The 15,233-nt window shown below is 42.6% G+C and overlaps 1 protein-coding gene across 2 annotated transcripts in view; it reads right to left on the reverse strand.

Moving 5' to 3' along the window:
* The window catches only part of PIWIL4 (piwi like RNA-mediated gene silencing 4), a 524,721-nt gene extending 512,399 nt beyond the window's left edge, over positions 1–12,322 (reverse strand). Inside the window, exon 1 of one of the 2 annotated variants that reach the window (XM_077484954.1) lies at positions 12,236–12,322. The gene's annotated coding sequence lies outside the window, so the exon portion shown is untranslated. The remainder of the gene's footprint in view (positions 1–12,235) is intronic. The other variant, XM_077484955.1, reaches the window with a different exon arrangement.
* Positions 12,323–15,233: the final 2,911 nt, after the last annotated feature.

The following is a 15,233-nucleotide window of genomic DNA, read 5'->3' on the forward strand; positions in this document are numbered from 1 at the left end:
CCCCCCCTTCCCCAAGGAACCCCCCATGTTGAGGGCACACGGCCTGGTACGGTTTAGGAGGGGGGGGGCACTCGCTCGCCCCCCTTTCCTGGCCGGCCGGGTAGCGTGCTCGGACTAGGGTCTGTTGTGGTTCCCCTTTAAGTCCATACCAGGCGGCGGGGCCAGCGACGTCTCCTTTGCGGGCCCCGCCTACCTGGATACCCGCTCCAAATGAGCGGACTTTTCTCCAGGCGGGAAAAGTCCGCTCATTTCAAAAGTACGGCGGACTGGCATACACACGGGCGGATTGTCCGCCGAAATGCGAGTCCGACGGACAGTATTACGGAAATTCCGAAATACTTAGTCCGCCAGACTGCACGCTGAAAAAGTCAGCTGAAGCCCACACACGAGCGGACTGTCCGCTGAAATGTGTTTCGGCGGACTAAGTTGGCCAGACAGTCCGCCCGTGTGTACGCGGCTTAAGCCCTTGTACACACGGACGGACATTCCGACAACCAAATCCGTCGGACGTTATTTCATTAGGACGGGGCTACGTTCAGGCTAGTAGCCAATAGCTTTGGTCTAGGAATTTGATCTGAGCATGCGTGGCACTTTGTCCGATCGGAATTCTCTACACATGATCGGACAAAGTCCAATCGGATCATGTTGTCTGAAAATTTTATAGCCCAGCTGGAAAACTTGGTCCGTCGGATACTCAGAGGGAAACAGTCCGATGGAGGCCACACAGTGTCGTATTATCCGACAACACGGTCCTATCGAACATTGTCCATCGGAATGTCCGACCGTGTGTACAAGGGCTAAGGATGGTTTCAAAATGCTGCACTGCAGTGTAGCAGCAGCAGCACAGGTTCAGCACAACGTAGCAGCGGTTTTCATGCAGGTTACAGAGGTGTTCTATTAGATTTCACTTTTTGCTGCATTTCTGAAAATACACTAAAAGTCCTGCATGCTGCATCTTTTGTACGTTTTCAGAAAACACACCAAAAACGTGGGTCTAATTGAAGTCTATGGGAAACTGCAGGTAACCCACACAATAAATACAGTACACTGCGCTGTACCTCTCCCCTTACTAGTTTTGGCTAGCAATATACTTAAAGCAGAACTTTACCCATAAAAACGTGATAAAAAAATAATGTTCTTTAGCAAGGAACATACATTCCTTGCCAGGGGGCGGGGCCGAGTCATACATTCGGCATCTATGGTCGCCGAATGCTGGACTCGGGAGCGTGCCGCAAGGTAATCCACCAGGAGAGCGCTTCTCCTAGGGGGTTATCTGAAGTGGGGAGAAGTCACGAGAGCCGTCGGGGGACCCAAGAAGACGAGGTTCGTGGCCACTCTGTGCAAAATGAGTTGCACAGTGGAGGTAAGTATGATATGTTTGCTATTTAACCACTTGCTTACTGGGCACTTAAACCCCCCTCAGTCCCAGACCAATTTTCAGCTTTCAGCGCTGATGCACTTTGAATGACAATTGCGCGGTCATACAACACTGTACCAAAATGAAATTTTTATCATTTTTTCCCACAAATAGAGCTTTCTTTTGGTGGTATTTAGTTACAGCTGGGAGTTTTATTTTTTGCTAAACAAACAAAAAAAATGTAAAAAAAAAAAAAAAAAATCATGTTTAATAGTTTGTTATAAAATGTTGCAAACAGGTCATATTTCTCCTTCATTGAAGTGCGCTGAGGCGGCACTGATAGGCTGCATTGGTGGGAACTGATAGGCTGCATTGGTGGGCACTGATAGGCTGCATTGGTGGGCACTGATAGGCTGCACTGGTGGGCACTGATAGGCTGCACTGGTGGGCACTGATAGGCATAGTTAAGGCGGCACTAATAGGCACAGATAAGGCGGCACCGATGGGCACAGATAAGGCGGCACTGATGGGCAAAGATGGGCACAGATAAGATGGCACGGATGGGTGGCACAGATGGGTGGCACGGATGGGTGGCACGGATGGGTGGCACTAAGGGGCACTGAAAGGTACCACTGATAGATGGGACTGATGGGCACTGATAGGTGGCTCTGATAGGTGGCACTGCTGGGCACTGATGGACGGCACTGTTGGGCACTGGTAGATGACACTGATGGGCACGGATATGTGGCACCGGGGTGCAGCACCTTTGTTAAGGCAGATTGTGGGCACTGCTGGGTGGCACTGTGGGCACTGCTGGGTGGCACTGTGGGCACTGCTAGGTGGCACTGTGGGCACTGCTAGGTGGCACTGATGGGGGGCACTTATTTTTTTAACATCTTTATTGATGAGGGGGCAGGTGGGCACTGGCAGGGGGCAGGTGGGCACTGGCAGGGCTGGCCGTGATCGGGACTGATGTCCCGATCACGGCCGCCGGTGATCTGCTTTTTTTTTTACCGGCTCCATTATATCACATGATCAGCTGTCATTGGCTGACAGCTGATCACGTGATAAGGGGTCGGGATCGACCCCTTGCTCTGATCGGTGATCAGGCGAGTCTCGTAGACTCGCCGATCACAGAGCGCGCCGCGCGCGCCCCTCAGGGGGCGCGCAGGCCGCTCGTGCACGGGACTACGTCAATAGACGTAGTCCCGGAAAAGGAGATCCGCGCTGTAGCCGTCATTCGGCTATAGCGTGGGTCCCAAGTGGTTAAAGAAAAAAAAAAACCCTTACAATCACTTTAAGGGATTTAGAATGACAGCTTTAGAACGTCATGATTGGCTGTAGCGGTGGTCAATGATCGGGAAGTTCCCAATCTGCCAACAGCTTTTCGTTAGCCGCGGGTAACTGTGCCGGGAGCGCGCACTCTAGCTAGGCACAGCTCTATTGGCGCTATATATGATGCAAATATGTGGCCACGGCCCGCCCACGAGATGCTCTATATTTGCATGTGCTCAGTGCCAAGAAAGTAATAATTATGCCACCAAAATGAGTGTGCTGTAAATTGCTTCCATCACTGCTCATGTTTCTTCTTGCTGGAGGCTGCCATTTTGCTGAAGACCAGAGTTGCTGAACAGCAGTAAATCATAAAATGTAACTAAACCCATCGATTTAACGGTTTCAAAAAACAGTTACATTCTTGGAATGCCAGGATTGCTAACTGTCACATTTGCTAGTGTCCTCAACCAAACTGTCAAATGGCTGGTGTCATAACTAATCATATGTGCAACACTATGGCAGTTGCAGATCAAACAGAGGCAACGTCCTTGGCTGTAAAGGATAGGAGGGTTTAATTCCACTTTAAGGCTCCATGCACACTGAAGCTCAAAAAAGCTTTTTCTGGACGCCAGATTGCTGGCAGAAAACGCTGGTTGAAAAACCTGCTTTTAACAGCGTTTTATACTAGCGTTTATGAGCGTTTTACAGCGTTAGCGTTAATGGGCGTTTTTTATAAAAATACACAGAGGACATTCCAAAAATCCCACAATGCATTGAAAAATAGAATGCCGAACACTAATTAACGCATGTTTATGAGCGTTTAATAGCGTTTATGAGCGTTTATAAGCGTTTGCCGTTTTTTGGCGGTGAAAAACGGCCCTTTGAACGCAAATTTCTGGCGTTCAGAAAAAAGCCCATAAACTCCACTGCTCATTAAAGCTAAAAAACGTCCATGTGTGCATGGACACATAGGCTAACATAGAGTGGAGTTTATGGGCTTTTAAAAAAAACACCCAAACTCCAATAAACTGCAGTTTATGAGCTCCAGTGTGCATGGAGCCAAAGGCTGTCAGCAGATCGGCCTCTAAAAACTCGGCAGTGCTGCCACGCAAGATGTACGTCCATTTTTTGAAGAGGGATATCTCGGTAAGGGCAGCTGCTACCACAACCGAGGTATCCATCTCTTCAGTTTCGGTAAACGATAATGGTGGTCTTTGCGGCGGATTCGCCGCAAGATCGTCACTTCCGCCCATACCTCTTAAAGGCACATTTTTTCAATGTCATTTTTTCAAATGACTATTTTTTTTTTATTGCATTTAAGTCCAAATATGAGATCTGAGGTCTTACCCCAGATCTCATATTTAAGAGGACCTGCTTTTTTCTATAGAGTGCTGTTAACAAGGCTTATTGACGAAACTAGTCTGCCGCTGACTGTACTCACTGTGAAGGCTTGAAAATAAACAAGCTTGATGGTATGGATTTGCCAGCTGCTTTTATTCGATGACCAATAGGAATAAAAGTGACCCAAATTCTTTTTTTTTTGTTTTTTTAAAGAGTGTAAAAAGAAATAAAATAAGAAAAAAATATTTTTTTTAAAGCGCCCCGTCCCGACACGCTCGCGCGCAGAAGCGAATGCATATTTAAGTAGCGCCCTCATATGAAAACGGTGGTCAAACCACACATGTGAGGTATCGCCACGATCGTTCGAGCGAGAGAAATAATTCTAGCCCTAGACCTCCTCTGTAACTCAAAATATGCAACTTGTAGAATTTTTTAAATGTCACCTATGGAGATTTTTAAGGGTAAAAGTTTGACGCCATTCCACGAGCGGGTGCAATTTTGAAGCATGACAATGTTGGGTATCAATTTACTCGGTGTAACATTATCTTTCACGATCTAAAAAAAATTGGGCTAACTTTACTGTTGTCTTATTTTTTTATTCAAAAAAGTGATTTTTTTTTCCAAAAAAAAGTGCGCTTGTAAGACCGCTGCGCAAATACGGTGTGACAAAAAGTATTGCAATGGCCGCCATTTTATTCTCTAGGGTGTTAGAGAAAAAATGTATAATGTTTGGGGGTTCTAAGTAATTTTCTAGCAAAAAAAAACGTGTTTTTAACTTGTAAACACAGAGTTTGAAAAAGAGGCTCGGTCCTTAAGTGGTTAAAGTGGTTGTAAACCCTTACAAACCACTTTGACCTACAGGTAAGCCTAGATTAAGGCTTACCTGTAGGTCCAAGAAATATCTCCTAAACCTATACAGACAGCGGCGCGCAGGCGCACTGAGCGCGGCATCGTCAATGACGAAGATGCCGCGCGTGTCGGCTCCCGTGCGCATGCGCGGGAGTGGCGTCATCGCGGCTTCGCCGAATGACAGCGGCGGAGCTGCGAGACCCCACAGAGAAGATGGATGCGCCGGACTACAGGGGATAGCGGTGACTTCGCTGGCACCTGTGTCAGGTAAGTGACACATAATGGACTACTATGCGATGCATAGTAGTCCATTATGCTTTGCCTTTGCAGGGAATGAAAGAGGAAGTAAACCCATCAGAGTTTACTTCCTCTTTAAGGCTTACCTGTAGGTCCAAGAAATATCTCCTAAAACTATACGGTTTAGGAGATATTTACAAAAAGACAGGCACTGCTGTCTACGACGCATGCGCCATAGACAGCGGCGCGCAGGCGCACTGAGCACGTTGCAGATCACGGCGATATGCCGCTCGTGGCGGCTCTCGTGAGCATGCGCGGGAGTGACATCGCGGCTCCGGCGAATCACAGCGCCGGAGCAGTGAGACCCGGAAGTCACTCCGGGATACATGGCAGCGGCGAAGATAAAGGAGGAGGACCGCTTCGGGGGCTTCGTTCTTAAGTAAGTTATTCATAATGAGCTAGTATGCTATGCATACTAGCTCATTATGCCTTTGCCTTGCAGGTTGCATTTAAAAAAAAATAGCCTTTACTTCCTCTTTAACTAAGTACTGTATGTGCAGAGCAGGGTGAGACCGTGTATTACTGGATTTAGCACAGTATAGGCACTTATTTTTAAATGTTTTATATAGCTATACCTGCAAAAGGGGCCAGCCTGAAGTCATCTAGCAGGACTTAATTTACTGACAAAAGTTCCACTTTAAAATAAGTCCAAAACTTATCCTACACCCAAAAAATAAAAAGTATCATAACGCTTTTCAAATGATTAAAGTGTTCTACATGGTGGGTATAGTGGTATGCTTCCATTCCCTGGAGGAACGAAGACAACCCTCTTCTATTTCATTAATCACCCCTGCTTTCATTTACTTCTTTTAAAATTCATTTTATGCAAGTCAATTACTGGCTCTGTCACACGCCTGTTTTGTTTAGTGTCACCATAATTATTTTACCGTTGAGCTTGTACATTATTTTTTCCCTTCTTACACCCCTGCACCCACCTTATCAGGCCGTGACAGTTTTAAAGTCTATCGGCAGTGCTCTGATTTAACGATGTAGTTCCACCGTTTCATGATGTACTTACTACAAGGATAAATTGCAATGACAATTTCACTACTACAATAAATCAAAGTTGCGTTTATTTTCGTCCCGCTGAACAGTTTTATCTGAACTCTGCACACCCACAGAAGACAGCAGTTATAAAATCAAAAAGGTGCAACAACTCGCAGCGTTCATTTTCATTTTCTATGAAGTCATCAAAGAAAAAAGTGTGAATTTCCATTCCTTCAGGTATATTTGTCGTTTTATGGATCTAAAGTAGAATATTTTTCCGATTCAAGTAAGAATAAATGCCATAAATGTTTTTCTAATTGGAAATCCAATGTGCCAAATCAATCGAAATGACAACTTATAATATGTGAAGCCCAACAAACACCAAACAGAACTATTCATCGTAAAAGTAAACAATATACCTTGTTCTAACACCAGAGAAAAAAAATATTGTCAACAATTCACGCTCACCCCCCAGTCTTACCATGTCTGCTGGGTTGAGCTCAAATAACATACCCACCCACCAAATCCAGCGTTGTCCTGCACTTCTCCACCAAAATCCAATGCTACCACCTTCTTTGCTGAAGTCATCGGGAGTCACCTGCCTCTTTCAGGTCCTAGCAGCCGGTCCCCAGAGATGCTCCAATATGATGCTGTGCCCTACATTGTCCCAAAGCATTCTGGGATGTGTGATGTAGGTATCCCATCATTTTTTATTTTATTTTTTTGGGGGGGGGGTGTTCTCCTAAATGAGAAAGGTGCTCCTCTAAAGAAAAAAAAAAAAGGGATTTACCACAAAAAAAATGCCTTTAAAGTGGTTCTAAAGGCAGAAAGTAATAAGGTAAAAAAAAACCTTCCAGGTGCACCTCCCCCCATACTTACCTGAGCCCCATCTCGATCTAAAGATGTGCATGAAAGCAGTGGCTCTCCCAGGTCTCTCTCCTCATTGGCTCCTGCTGCTGTCAACCAAAGCCAGTGAGCCAATGAGGAGAAAGTGGGGGGCGGGGCCAAGCTGTGGGGATGACCACCAACGGGTGATCCAAAAAGAAGATTGGGCTGTTCTGTGCAAAACCATTCCACAGAGCAGGTATTTTTGTTATTTAAAAAAAAAAAAAAATATATATATACACCGTATTTATCGGCGTATAACACGCACCCCAAGTTTAGGAGGGAATTTTAAGGAAAAAAAACTTTTAGGAGGGAAGTTTAAGGAAAGAAAAAATGTACATTTAAATGCCCATCAATGCAGCCTTATCATTGTCCATTGCAGCCTTGTCCCCAGTGCAGCACTGGGCTGAGCCGAGATACACATAGCCGAGTGTACTCTTCTCAGCTCGGCTCACAGTCCCGCCCTATGATGGACATAATGCAGATCCAATGGCGGGACTGGGCGTGACTGTGAGCGGAGCCGAGAAGAGCTGAGTACACTCGGCTATGTGTATCTCATGGCAATCGCTCCGCTCACAGTCAGCGAAGATTGGCGGGGGATTTTAAGGGGAAAAAGCGGGGAAAAGTGCATGTTATATGCTGATAAATACGATATATGATATAATATATCATTTTTTTCTTTATTTATTTTAATAACAAAAATAACTGCTCTGTGCAATGGTTTCTCCTTTTTGGGTCCCCCATTGGCGGTCCCAGCTCCACCCCCACAGCTTGGCCCCGCCCCCACTTTCTCCTCACTGGCTCACTCATATATATATATATATATATATATATATATATATATATATATATATACACACACACATGCAGTTAAAAGTTTTGTTGCACTGATGAGATTTCTAGTCACTTCAATTCCCCTCTGAGACGGTTGGCAGACCTTCACCTCTTTTTCTAAAATTTTAGACTCCCCATAACTTTCTATCTTGGCAACAATAGTTACTAAAATAAATAAAGATTGTTACCAAGTAGTGACTATAACTTAGTGGGGACAACAAAAGTAAAAAGTGCAGGATCTATAGCAATCAATTTGTATCCACTATGCACTGCTCTGACTCCAGAAATTTCCATTTAGCATTCTGCCCATTTTACTGTACTAAAAAAAAGGGCTTATTGTGTGCAAAATGAATAATGGTACACCTTTACAAACACCTTAAATGAGCAATCAAAGAAAAACAATACTGCAATCAAATTACAGTCCCACCAGTGCCTCCTCATCAGTACCAATCAGTGCCTCCTCATCAGTACCAATCAGTGCCTCCTCATCAGTACCAATCAGTGCCTCCTCATCAGTACCAATCAGTGCCTCCACATTAGTACCAATCAATGGTGCCTCCTGATCAGTACAAATCAGTGCCTTCTCATCAGTACCAATCAGTGGTGCCTCCTCATCAGTACCAATCAGTGGTGCCTCCTCATCAGTACCAATCAGTGGTGCCTCCTCATCAGTACCAATCAGTGGTGCCTCCTCATCAGTACCAATCAGTGCCTCCTCATCTGTACCAATCAGTGCCACCTCATCTGTACCAATCAGTGCTGCCTCATCAGTGCCCATCAGTGGCGCAGTATCAGTACCAATCAGTGCTGCCTCATCACTGCACATCAAAGAAGAAGAAAAATTACCGTATATACTCGAGTATAGGCCGACCCGAATATAAGCCGAGGCCCCCAATTTACCCCCAAAAAAACTGGCAAACTTATTGACTCGTGTATAAGCCGAGGGTGAGACATGCCTGTCCATCCCTGTGTGTGTGTCCGTCCATCCCTGTGTGTCCGTCCATCCCTGTGTGTCCGTCCATCCCTGTGTGTCCGTCCATCCCTGTGTGTCCGTCCATCCATCCCTGTGTGTGTGTGTGTCCATCCATCCATCCATCCCTGTGTGTGTGTGTCTCCATCCATCCATCCATCCATCCCTGTGTGTGTGTGTCTCCATCCATCCATCCATCCATCCCTGTGTGTGTGTGTCTCCATCCATCCATCCATCCATCCCTGTGTGTGTCTCCATCCATGTGTGTGTGTGTGTGTGTGTGTGTGTGTGTGTGTGTGTGTGTGTGTGTCCAGCCTACCTTTGTCCCGAGCCTCCGTCCCGTGCCTTGCCTCCTTGCCTCCGTCCCGTGCCGTGCCTTGCCTCCTTGCATCCGTCCCGTGTCGTGCCTTGCCTTGCCCCCGTCCCGTCCCGTCCCGTGCCGTGCCGTGCCTTGCCTTGCCTCCGTCCCGTGCCCTCTCGTCGGCGGCCATTGTAAAATTCAAAAGCTGCGCCGCCGCCTTCGCCTGTGATAGGCGGAACACTGAATTTCCCAGCAGCCTGTGTTCCGCCTATCACAGACGTCGTATCATCCTCGTCCGTAGTACGAGGATGATACGATGTCCGTGATAGGCGGAACACAGGCTGCTGGGAAATTCAGTGTTCCGCCTATCACAGGCGAAGGCGGAGCCGGAGGCGCGGCTTTTGAATAGAATGGCCGCTGTCTGTCTGCTCGACACGCTGATCGAGCGGGCAGACAGCGATGACTCGAGTATAAGCCGAGGGGGGCACTTTCAGCCTCAAAAAAGAGGCTGAAAATCTCGGCTTATACTCGAGTATATACGGTACTTATTTGCAATATTTTATAACAAAGACTAATGGCCCGTACACACAATCCGAATATCGTACGACCAATCGTACGTCCATTTTCGGTTAATAGTCTCAAGTAGAAATTGAATAGCTAAATAAAGTCACGAAAATTCTCGTACGATAGAAGAAAAAAAAAATCGGAAGCGATGTAATGTGTTGTAATGTATCTGTATTGAATTTTCGTACAACAACTATACTGACTAACTGCAAATCGTACGAGAAAATTTTTCGTGAATGCCCGATCGAATAAGATCGGATGAATGGTCGTGATCGGCAGTCAAAAGTAGTGTACACACGATCCGAAAATCATACGATCCTTCCTCGGACGACCGTTTTCGTACGATATTTGGATCGTGTGTACGGGCCATAAGAAAAATACTTTTTTTTTTTTTTTTTGTCAAAATCTTCATGCGTTAATGGGTGTTCATATTTCTTTGCATGTTTAAGGCCTTGTTCACACTTGCTCAAGATACTGAGCAAATGTGCCTTTACCAGTGTCGGTGCCGATCCAAAGCATTTACGCAAGTATCGGTCCTCGCCCAAATGCTGCCAATACCGAAACCAATACGTTATGATGCAATTTGCGTCCATACAAAATGGATGGGCGCAAATCACACTGCAAAGAATCGCAAGCGATTTGAACAGGAATGGAATTTCCCCCTCACTGCTCCTCTGTGTGTATAGAAAGGGAAAAGTGCCATCTAGTGGGCAGTTTAAAAAGTGTTAGACCTCACAGTACATATAGAGCCTCAATGGACAGGCCATCGGAGGTGCTTCCAGGTCTGGAGGAGAGGTAGAGGTGGTGGTCCGCCCTCCAAGCTGACATCACTTCCACCTTATACCCACAGGGGTCCCGGTGTTCTATCTACACATCAGGTTGTGTAACGGAAGTGACGTTCCGACCAAAAATTACTTACTGCGCATGCGCTGTGCGCTCCAACACGTATTCCAAGGCAAATGTTATTGGTGCAACCCAATCTATAGCATTAACTGCTTGCCGACCAGCCGCTGTCTTTATATGGCGGAAGGTTTGTACCGCTGTGCTAATCGCCGTAGCTGTATGGCTGAAACTTTTAAGTGCCATATCGGCGCGATGCCGGAGCTGATACGTGTAGTCGGCAGCCGCGATGTCCGCCTGTGACCCGCGATGGCTCCTTGGAGAGGCAGGACGGGGATCTGTCTGTTTACATTGAGAGATCCCCATTCTGACGGGGGAGGAGAGATCGATCGTCTATTCCTAGCAATCAGGAACAGCGATCTCTCTGTACTCCCGGTCAGTCCCCTCCCCCCACAGTTACAAACACCTCCCTGGGGAACACTTAACCCCTTGATCGCCCCCTAGTGTTAACTCCTTCCCTGCCAGTGACATTTGTACAGTAATCAGTGGCTATTTTAGCTCTGATCACTGTAATAATGTCACTGGTCCCACAAAAGTGTCAAAATTGTCCGCCACAATGTCGCAGTCCCGCTAAAAATGGCAGATCGCCGCCATTACTAATAAAAAAAAAAAGAAATGAATAATAAAAATACCATAAATCTTTCTCCTATTTTGTAGGCGCTATAACTTTTGTGTAAACCAATCAATATACGCTTATTGTGTTTTTTTTTACCAAAAATATGTAAAAGAATACATATCGGTCTAAACTGAGGGAAAAAATAGTTTTTTATTTTTTTAGTCGGGATATTTATTATAGCAAAAAGTAAAAAAATTGGTTATTTTCAAAAAAATATTATTATTTAAATTTTTTTGTTTATGGAGCAAAAAATAAAAATGTGAGGTGATCAAATACCCCCAAAAGAAAACTCTATTTGTGGGAACAAAAAGGGACATCAATTTTGTTTGGGTGTACCGTCGCACGACCGCGCAATTGTCAGTTAAAGCGAAGCAGTGCCGAATCACAAAAAATGGCGGTAAATCTTCCGGTTGGTAAGCTGTAAAAGCGCATTGTATGGTGCGTTATAAATACTTCCCAGACGCCCCGCCCCCGTGCACATGTGACGAGACCCGTTTTCTATTTCTGTGTGAATCGGGCCCTGATGTGTCCTAATATAAAATACGGAATGACGGCGTGTGTGCGATGAGCGCCACCGTCTCACCTGACCGAGGGGCCGTCCTTATCACCACACAGACTCCGCCCACTTCTCCAAAATATAAAAGACACAATCTGATTGGCCGGTGTGGGAACACATTCTGGTTAGGTTTCCTTTTTTCTGTCTCTGTTTATATTTTATCAATAATCAAAACAAACAAATAGAGAACATTCGCTCAGACAGAGAAGAGGGGGAGGGGAGACACCACACCCACCACACCCCTCATAGAGGTGACAGCCAGGACATCACTGATATACACTACAGGGGGCCCTACTAAACACCTTACACCCCCTCCCCCACACTCACCCTCTCCCCCACACTCATCCTCCACCCCCTCCCCCACACTCACCCTCCACTCCCCCCCCCCCACACTCACCCTCCACTCCCCCCCCCCCACACTCATCCTCCACTCCCCCCCCCCCACACTCATCCTCCACTCCCCCCCCCACACTCATCCTCCACCCTCCCTCCCCCACACTCACCGTCCTTTCCGCTCTCCGTTCCCGGGATGAGGAGATCTCCGCTCACCACGCAGCAAGGAAAACCGACGCCACGCCCAACTCCGCCCCCGAGCTCCGCGCCAAAAACACGACCACACCCACCCGCTTGTCTAAGGAAGGGCGCCGCCTAGAGGGTCACGTGGTGTCCGAAGATCCCGCGTTATGTACAGAATGTAGAATGTTTACTATAGATCTGATATATACAATGACATGATTCGGCATATATATATATACTGTATAGGTAATAGAATAAAACAATATATTCAAAATAAAACATCTCATATTTAATAGAATAACATATATTTAATATAATGAAATTTTCTTATTCTCTATATTAACTCTAGTAAATTGTTAAGGCTAAACATATTATTTTATTCTATATATTATATATTACACATTTTAGGCTAAATATATAATTGTATTCTTTATATTGAATATATTATATAGGAAATATGTTATGCTAACTATATGGTTTTATTCTATGTATTAAATATATAATTGTATTCTATGTATTAACTATATTATATATTTAGTCTAAAATATTTCATATATATATTTAATACATAGAATAAAATAATATATTTAGCCTAAAATATTTCATATATACAATAAAATAATATAGTTAGCATACCATATTTACCATATAATATATTTAATATATAGAATGAAATAGTTGTATTCTCTATATTAACTATTCTAAATAGTTAAGGCTACACATATTAATATATAGTACACATTTTAGGCTAAATATATAATTTTATTCTTTATATTGAATATATTATATGGTAAATATGTTATGCTAACTATATTATTTTATTCTATATAGTAAAAACTTTAGGCTAAATATAATATTTTATTCTATGTATTAACTATATTATATAGTCTAAAATAATATATATATATATATATATATATATATATATATATATATATATATAGTTAATACATAGACTAAAATAATATATTTCGCCTAAAATATTTAATACATATAATAAAATAATATAGCTAGCATAACATATTTACCATTTAATATATAGAATGAAATGGTTTTAGTCTCTGTATTAACTATAGTAAATAGCTAAGGCTACACGTATTATTTTATTCTATTTATTGTATGTTACACATTTTAGTCTAAATATATAATTGTATTCCTTATATTTAATATATTATATGGTAAATATGTTATGCTAACTATATTATTTTATTCTATGTATTAACTATATTATATATTTAGTCTAAAATATTATATCTATATATATATATATATATATATATATATATATATATATATATATATATATATATATATATATATATATATATATATATATATATTATAGTTAATACATAGAATAAAATAGTATATTTAGCCTAAAATATTTAAAAAATATATAATAAAATAATATAGTTAGAATAACATATTTACCATATAATACATTTAATATATATAATAAACTAGTTTTTTTCTCGATATTAACTCTAGTAAATAGTTAAAGCTAAACATAATATTTTATTCTATATATTATATATTACACATTTTAGGCTAAATATATCATTTTTATTCTTTATATTGAATATATTATATGGTAAATATGTTATGCTAACATATTATTTTATTCTATATATTAAATGTTTTAGGCTAAATATAATATTTTATTCTATGTATTAACTATATTATATATTATATAGTTAATACATAGAATCAAATAATATATTTAGCCTAAAATATTATATATATATATATATATATATATATATATATATATAAAATAAAATAATATAGTTAGCATAACATATTTACCATATAATATATTTAATATATAGAATGAAATAGTTTTATTCTCTATATAAACTATAGTAAATAGTTAAGGCTAAAAATATTATTTTATTTTATTTTCATTTTGAATACGTAAGAGAGGGTTATACCCACGGTCAGTTTTTTTTGCAGGTCACCAGATCTAGTGTCCTCATTGGAAGATTTCCAATCTATTCCGGTTCTGCTGACAACCCAAAACGTGGCATTTTCTGTTAGACCCCTTTCACACTGAGGCGTTTTTCAGGCACTTTTGGGCTAAAAATAGCGCCTGTAAATGCCTGAAAAACAGCTCCCCTGCAGCCCCAGTGTGAGAGCCGGAGGACTTCTATACTGGGGCGATGTGCTGGCTGGACGTTAAACAAAAACTCCTGCAAGCCGCATCTTTGGAGCGGTGTATACACACCACTCCTAAACTACTCCTGCCCATTGAACTGAATAGGCAGCGCCGCCGGCAAAGCATCGCTGCAGCAGCGCTTTGCGGGTGGTTTTAACCCTTTTTCGGCCTCTAGCAGGGGTAAAAAGCGCTAGCAGGCCAAAACTTCCACGAAAACAACGGTAAAACGGTGAAAGCACCCTTAATTTCACTCTTGGTGATAACGGTAAACAGGACAAATAGAAAGAGGGTGAGTCTCCCTAATGGGGGCACAGGGAGCAATAAAAGCATGGCAGGTTTTCTAATCCACTCTATCCACAAACTAACAAAGAAAAAACATAAACAAAAATGTTTGCCTTTAGTTGTACTTTAATATTTAAAATATATCCTATTTCTAGTTACCTGATATCCAATGAGTCTTATTGCAGACAGCACCTTCTTTTCTGAATAGTAACCTGAAAACCTATGAAAGACACACACACAGCCCTTAGGGCTCACGCACTCTGGGCTTAGAAATGCCGTTTTACAGGTGTTTGATGTGTCTTTTTTTTTTTTTTTCTGCCTGTAAGCGCACTTCTATGTTAGCCTATGTATCCATGCACATGTAGACATTTACAGGCGTATTAGAAGAGGAGTGTTTGCAAACAGAAAAGAAAAACATCACCAGCGCATTCAGGAGAGGAGCTTTTGGGCAAAAAAAAAATGCTTGATGCACCTAAACAAGTATAGAGTGTTCATTCATTCCAATGACCAGGATAAATGAATATTCTGGTCAATAGAATCCATTGCTG

Source organism: Lithobates pipiens, unplaced genomic scaffold, assembly GCF_037356315.1.
Source record: "Lithobates pipiens isolate NorthernLeopardFrog02 unplaced genomic scaffold, aLitPip1_a1.2 Scaffold_17, whole genome shotgun sequence".
NCBI lineage: Eukaryota > Metazoa > Chordata > Amphibia > Anura > Ranidae > Lithobates > Lithobates pipiens.